Raw genomic sequence first — 8629 nt, forward strand, 5'->3', positions numbered from 1 at the left:
AAAAGCGCAGTTAACGCTTCCTTCTATAAAGGGGAAAGAGTATTTTTCAGCAAAAAGATACAAATTTAAAAAAATATTACAGATTTTTTGTTTTTTGATTTTTGTTTATTGCTGCTGAACAGGAAATACTTTACCCCCTTTACATTAGCAAGCATAAACGGCGCGCAAAAGCAGACTTTTTTCTAGTATAATAATGCTTTTTTTACAAAACTTACAATCGATGGACTTTTTTCAGTGTAATTTTTTATTAAATATTTAAGCATAAAACAAAAACCGCAAAGTCGAGACAAGGCAGCGAGCCGACAGAGTGAGCAAGCTGCCTATCTACATACTTACATATATGCAAATGACTTTGCGGTCTTGGACAGATGGACTTTTTAATGTTTAATAAAAAAAATAGTAGAGCGTAATTTTTATACTAAATAAAATACATATGTAAGGCATACATATGTAGTTGTAGGAGTATTTGTGAAAATAAATGGAGCTGCATGAAATGGCGTGATGATGATTTTTTTAAATTTCCTGCTAATCAGATTTCCACTTTTCAGTTAAAATTAGAAAATATTTAAAATAAATGGAAAATATGTGTAACTAGTATAAAAATTTATTGCGTAAGGATAAAATTGTTAAGTACTAGCTATAAAATAAAAAAAATTAAAAAATTCAGTTGCAAAAGCGGAGTTAGAGCAAACAAATTTTGCAAAAATGCTAATATTTAAATATAGCAGAAATACAAAGAATGCTTAAGAGACGTGCATGAGTTTGTTAAAAAAAAAAACTTGTAAACAAACTAATTATTAAATTAAAAAATTTGCATGTTTTTTTTATTAAAAATATTTTTTTTAATTATGCGTGCACCGTTACCAATCATCTGTTTACAAATTTCGCGCGCAAAATTTTAAAGAAAACAGTTTTATTAAAAATTTTTGAAAAAAAAAAATTTCTAAAAAAGTACGTAGCGAAAAAATATGTAAAATTTTTAAGAAAAAAATGTATGATAAAAATTGTAATTAACAAAAAAAATAAAAAAAAAATTAACTAAGAAAAAATATTGAAAATAATTTGTGTATAAAAATATGTTTTAAAAATGTAGGTAAACGAAAATTTGTGTATAAACAAAATATACTTAGAAATTATGTGCAAGAAAATTATTAATAGAAATTATTTAAAAGAAACTGCAAAATTTAACAGCAGCTATTAGCTCGCAAACAAAAAATATATATAGATGTGTATGTACATATGTATGTTCATATGTATATGCAATTAAGTACTAAGTATATAGTATGTTATGTATATGTTATTTGTATGTGTATGTGCGAAAAATCTTAGCCAGTAAGCATGACAACCATATATTATATACATATATATACACACATACATACATGCATACATACATACATACATACATTTATAGATATCTAAATATATGAGAAAAGTGAAAATAAATAACTAAACAAAGTTGTAGTTGTAAATCAAGCATTTGTACAATACTTATGGAGTGTACTTTTTTGTTCTTTTCTATGTAGTTAAGGGGGAGTAGAAAGAAGAAGCAGAGCAGCAGAGTAAGAGAAAACCAGCAAAACCACGCCCACATGCCTATAGGTATACATACACATGCCGTTGTATAATACAGCTCTATATATATATATATCGATATATGTAGATAAGTGTATGTATACAAGCATATACATATACATACATATGCATATACAGTTAAACATAAGTGCATATACATACATAAATAAATAATTATTAATTTAATAAGTGATTGAGATAAAGCGTATATGATCCTATATTTATCTACTAAGTGCACACGCGCATACATACACCTACACCAATATGCATATAGCATTTAGTATACATAAACAGCTAGCATACATATTTACATATAGGCATAAATATATTAAAAATATATAACATTAAGTGAGCATACATACCTAATTCACATACATACACACACATACTGACTAGCTCTTAATTTGAATTAGTTTATTGAAAACTCATTAAAAAAAAGAAATATGTGTTAGTGCATACAAGCAAATAATAAAAAAATATAAATACATATGTACATGTGAAATACATAATATACATACATACATAATACATATAAAGTGCGCATATGTTTCCACACACACACACATACATACATACATGCTTATGTATATTTTTTAATTTTAGTTCAAACACATTTACATACATAAATACTAGCCAGTAGCTGTGGATGTTAGCATATAACAAGCATACATGTTAAACTACATATATACATAAATACATGCATACATATGTACATGTACTATATCATTTAACTTTTAGTTTTTTTTTTTTTAGTAAGTAAGTCAATGAAGCAAATTTTTAGCTGATGAAATGCCGCCTATGTTGTATTCTGATGTAAAGTGTTGTAGTCTGTTAAGTGTTTGCTTTAGTTTTTGTTTTTGACTTTGTTTCGTTTAAATGTCTGTCATTACTTACATACGTACATACATAAAAGCAAACTAAATACATAGAAAACATTTATTAATAAAAAAAAATTGCATTCTAGCATTTTTATGTCGCTATCAACATCTTCACCATATACATATGTATGTAAGTAGGTACACACCAACCATTCAAACTTTTTTCCACTTTAGCTTTTAAGCTGTTCAGGATTCCAAAAATAAAACGATCTTAAATTCCATATTTTCCGCCCTAAATTCACTATGAGCCAGCAAACTTTTCAGCTTAAACTCTGCTCTAAGCAAATTGAGCTTTCACAAGAAAGAGCTTTTACAATCAAAAGCTTTGAGAAGAGTGAGCTTTCGAAAGAAAAAAATATTGCAAAAAAATAAGTTTAACGGAGATAAGCTTTCACAAAAGAAAGCTTTTGCAAAGGAGAGCTTTCACTAAAGAAAACTTTTGACTAGAAAAGGCTTTTACAAATAAAGCTTGGTATACAGCTCTCAAGAAAAATTCTTATAAAATATCATTCAAGTAATGGGAAGCAAACTGTCTTCTATCGAACTTTCTTGAATCAGTTTTTACCTCTCAAAAATGCTCGTATATTTATTTGTTCAAGAAAATTTACAACAAAAGCAAAGTACTTTCTCAAGCAATTGAAATAAAAAAAAAATCAGATTTTTCTTGAATGCCGTATACTAAGCTTAAAAGCTTTTACAAAACTGGGCTTTCACAATAGAGTTTGGATATACGAAAATTATATGGGCTTGCAAAGGGCTTTGGTATAGCTTTTGTAAGATTTTGAGCTTTTGGACTTAAAGCTTTACTTAAAATCAAGCTTTTAAAATATCAAACTTTTTCAATCGTTGTGCAAATTATAGTACAAAGAGTGCACAAAGGTTTAAACCAAACAAACTAATTTCCAGTTCTAACTTCATTAAAATTTCTTGAGCCTTGAGTAATATTTTTTTATACAAATTTTCTACGAAGTAACAATGGGACCTCAATTCATTTGGATTCCTCACAGTATTCTGTTAGTTTCCGTACAGTACACGCCGGTAGTTAGTCATTTAATAATCTATAAGAGATGGTTCTTTTACTGCTATAAGCTTTCGATTAGCATAAGATAATCACATGCTTTTGAACTTTAAGCTTTCGTTTGACATCAAAAATCAAAACATTTTCAAATTTGTATATCCTACTTCCGCTATTACCACCAAAAATTATCCTGAGTAGGAAGCTTTTCAAAGCTTTCCAAAACTTGTGTGTGTGTGCGCGCGCACTTGTTAAAATCTTTTTCAGATCACCAAAAATCTTCAAATATTTCTCTCTTTTTATTATAAAATGCATGCTAAACGTTCTAGTAACGCTCTTATTAATTTTATGGTAACTGTTGTTTTACAAACTTTTGATTTTTTTTGTTTTTTGCAAACTTTTGCACTCTCTATAAAGCTTTTAGTCTTTAACGCTTTTAATTGAAAATAGCTAGTATTTTGAAAGCAGTCTCAAACACAATATGCTCCTCGAAAAAGGCGTTTCGATGCGATCTGCCCGCGTGCCGAGCTTTTTGAGCTTTCTATGAATTTTTAAAAGGTGTGCGGTTATTAAAAGATCTCTCGCCCCAGTGCTCTTTTAGATGTGTCCCATTTCTATATACTGGCAAGTTCCATCTTTACTTACTATGCATATTATTGCAAGCTTTTATATCTGCAATTTCTAAATCTGAAAGCTAGCATACATTTTGCTTCTAAAAGAAAAGTTTTATTGGTATTACGGTTTACAACATTTAAGGAAAGCTGCCGCGAGGTGAGGATAACTAAGTGCGACTTTAACTAAGCCAATATTTCCAAATGAGATAAACTAAACCTCTAGTTACTATAAAACCCTGTATTAAAAAATTACTTTTAAATGGGCTAAAATTAACCACTTTTTTCAGTCAAATAATTTTTGCAACGAAAGCTTCTAAATGAGCTCAGTTAACCTCTACTTTTTAATAAATTTAATTTGGGAATTAAAACTTTACTTTGTAAAAGCTCTGTTCCAAGTTTAGCGTGGTAAGCTCAACATTTTCTACAAATTTAATTTCACCATTATACGGGCATTTTTAACTCGAGTTAAAGTTAACTAAATGAAGGCCTAATTGAAGTCATTACTTCTAAATGGAAATTTTTAGCAAGTAAAAGCTTTACAAATCCTCGCTTATAAATGGGCTAAAGTGTACCATTATGTTTAGAGCAAACACAAAGCTTTTCTATGTGAAAGCTCTAGTCCAAGTGTCACGTTCATTGTTTACTAAAAAATTACTTTCACTATTTTATTTTCTTTACTTTACTATATGTAAATACATAAACTCAAACCTAATCGCTTTATTCGGTTTATGTCTTAAAAAGTGAACAATTCGTGAAAGCTTTCCTCCGCACTTAAAAGCATTTTATTCATACTCCACTAATTTAAGCATTTAGTAGTATGAATTTTATTTTGTTGCTACATTAATTTACCATATAAAGTCTGACTACCACATAAATTCCATAAATCATTTCTATGCCTCGCTTACAAAATATTTTCTTGTAATAAAAGGAACCCATAGTTTCCTTTGTACCTGCAATTTGTTTACAGTCTCTTTCTTTGACTAATTTTGCGTTTCAACTCTCTATACAATCAGCGCTCAAATACTCTCAATTGGGGAATCCAATCCGGCAAATGCGGTATCCCGCGCCATTTTAGCGAGATCAGAAATGAGGGATCACACATGTGGGATCCGCAGGATTTGCGGGACTACAGAAAAAAATGAAAAAGACGAATGCGAGTTGTGAACGTGCTCGCCAAAATGTTCGTCGTGCATGGCTGTATTAAATATACATCATTTTATATTCCAGTAGATAATTTCAGGAGTTAAAAGCCCTTCCGAAAGGCCTTCCTTAGAGTCAAGTGGCCTTCCACGCTACATTCCTTTCTCCTTTCACAGTTTTTTTGTATGGACTGGCATCAATTGAAGGGCCTCTTCTTTCGCTACTCATAGAAGGCCTTCCAGAAGGGCTTTTATAGGACGTACTTCAGAAGGCATTTTGGAGGAGTTCATTCAAAGTTGCTTCTTTAATTTATAAAATTCATACATATTTAAAGTATTGCAATGTATAAGGAAATTCGTTTGTAATGCTAAATAATATAAATTTATGCATTCGCGTAAATTGTAAATGGATAAGGCCATCTGCAGGGAAGCATTTTTCAGCCCTTCATGGGTAGGCCTTTTAGAATAACTTCATTTAAAGAAGGCAAGTTTGCGGAATTGCGATTTTTATGCGGTATTGGATTCCCTACTCTCAATCATCCAATGTCACAATCTTTGAACCGCGGGCCATAATTATCACTTTGACGATCTTTGCTTATTTAAGACACAAACCGCTTTCTCATTTTTCCCTCGCCTTCTCTTTTCTATAGGAGCTAATGCTAACCTCAAAGTAATTCATACCTATTCCATAATAATGATTGTGCTCAACATCATCTTAAATTTAATCCACAATCACCCAGCGCACCAAAGCTAAAGGCACTTATCTACTATAAAACTTTATTACTTTAAAACTAAAAATTTAAGATGAAATTTTTGGCATTAAAATTTAAGTACATAAACTAAATAACGGTAATGCTGTAGCTGTACGTGTTTATAATAAAAAAAAATTTTAAATAAATAAATATGTTTAAATGATTTGTAGTAATTTGTTGAATTTGTTTTCTCCTTTCCCATTTAAACTTTTTTTAATTAATAATTTTGTATAGCAGTTTTCGTTTTTATTTTTATTTTGTCGCTTCGTATTTTTTTTTTTGGTTTTACTGTATTTTTAATGTTAATATTTAGTTTTAATTATTGTCGTTATGTTTCCTCAACTACTTGTGTGTATGTATTTTATTTTCCATAATTTTACAATTTTACAAAACATCAAAAACAGCCAGAGAAAATAATATGAAATGAAAAAACAATAAATGTACTTTTTACAAAGTTTATTTTCTGTGTTTTTATTTTCTTGAATTTCACGATTACGTACTACACTGATTGGCGGCTTATTTTTTTCGGAGGGACTTCGAAATTTTTAATCTGCGCTCCACAAAAAATTATGATTTTTTTCATTTTCAGGGATAAGAAATTTCTAAAATTTGTCGCTACATGTTGCAAGAATCATGACTAAAACATTGCGAAATCATGTTGCTGGAAACTTTTAATGCTTATTAAATTTCAATACTTCCGATTTAGAAAAATAAATTAGGCTAAGCCGTCGGAACATGCTGCAGACTTACGAAATTATGTTGCTAGCAACATTTAATACTGGTTTGGTTTATGTATTTCTCATCAAACAAGATGGCAGGTTATTGGCAGCGTAACATGTTGCAAACAGCATAGCTCTTCAACATTTTGAACATATTTTCCGAGAAACTTTTAATGTCGATTTAAAAAAACAGGTATGTCAGCGTCATCGAAACATGTTGCAACAAACATAACTATGCAACATTTTCAACATCTGTCGCTAACAACACGAATAACCGTTTTATTACTGCATCTCTGATTAGAAAAATAAGTCAGGTTAGTGTTGGCGAAGCATGCTGCAGAAAACATAACTCTGCAACATTTCGAAACTATTTTCCAAGCAGCATCTAATACTGGCTTTATCCTGTATTTCGGATTTAAAAGAGCAGGTTTGTACCGTCGAAACAAGTTGCGCGATACATTATTCTGCAAGATCTTAAAATTGTGTTGCCAGCTACATTTACTACAGCTTTTATTTCTGATCTGAAAATAGAAGTCAGCTGATTGCCGTCGAAACATTAAATACCCAGTATATTCCCGTATTTCGCATGAATAAAATGGGAGTCAGGTTAGTAACGTTAAAACATGTTCAAAGCTATGTTGCTAACAACATTTATGTAATTATTTCTGATTGGTGCCATATTTCTATTTGGTGTAACGGACTGTGTTCAATCTTCTTACCGGAAGCATGTTGCCTGCAACAAGTTGATTCTAGCCCAGCATCATTTAAGACTGCTTTACTAACAGCAATTCTAATTAAAATAAAAAAAGTCGGGCTAGAGGTTGCTTGAAGAAACAGAACTCGGTTTTGCAATTTTGAATCATTCTTCGTGAAATCGACGTTAGCGTTCTTCTACGATTAGTTTAGGAGGAAAGCCTTAATTTCAACGCATACGAATAAAAATTATTTTTAAATAATTTCTTCTTCCTTTAAGTGTCGACATATTTTTCACATATTTCACTTTTTTTTTTAATGTGTTAGATAGCTTTTTGTTTATATTATAATTTTATTTGGTTTCGGTTCTTTGTGATTAGTAAATAAAGGTATTTGATTTTTACTTCTTTTAAATATTTTGATTTAAAATGTAAAAAATTCCAAAACGATTAAAAAAAGAAAGTTTCTTACTTAGCAGATGCTAATCGAAAGTCTAGTGGCTGTAATAATAGATACAATTTTTTTTTTTTAATCAATTTATTATGAAATAACTAACCCTTTAATAGAAAATTCAAAGCAAAACAACTAGAAAAAAAAATATTTAAAAACGTAAAAATTGTTTTTTAATAGAAAATATAAACATATTGGCAAAAGCCTATCCTTTTTACGCTTGGAGAGTAATTTCATCCAGCATCGCTTGGCTTTTGGCCATTTGGATGATGTGGATTATTTGAGTACACTATAATAACACTTTTCGCGAGCAGTTTTCTATCGCTAGTTGGCTTCCTAACTTTGCTATGTTTAGTTATTTGTTACCTTCAACGGTTTTCAATGGAAAATTTATTAGAAAATATTTCGCTCAAAATCGCGTTTAGCGTATTGAATAATTTATTCTAAGTATTTTGCGGAGCGCGTTTGTCAAGAGAAAATAATTTACACTCGCTCTCTCCTCTTTTCATCTCGTATGGTATAAAAGTATGCTCGCCAAATTAGCACAGACAACAACCAATCACAAGTTAATCAAATACACTGTAGGAAAAATTTTAATTTCAATATTTTTAAAAGTAGATGCACGAATATCTATATGTAATAAGAAGTAATAACCATTTGTATTTTAAGCTGAATATTTAAGTACATAAGCTAAGAAGTTAAGTCAGACATAAGTTAGCTTTTAATACATATTAAGGTACACAATAAAAGCAAGAGTCTGATATATAAATGCCTTGACAAGTTTTTAAATACAA

Source organism: Rhagoletis pomonella, unplaced genomic scaffold, assembly GCF_013731165.1.
Source record: "Rhagoletis pomonella isolate Grant_MI unplaced genomic scaffold, Rhpom_1.0 Rhpom_scaffold_00013, whole genome shotgun sequence".
NCBI classification, from domain to species: Eukaryota; Metazoa; Arthropoda; class Insecta; order Diptera; family Tephritidae; genus Rhagoletis; species Rhagoletis pomonella.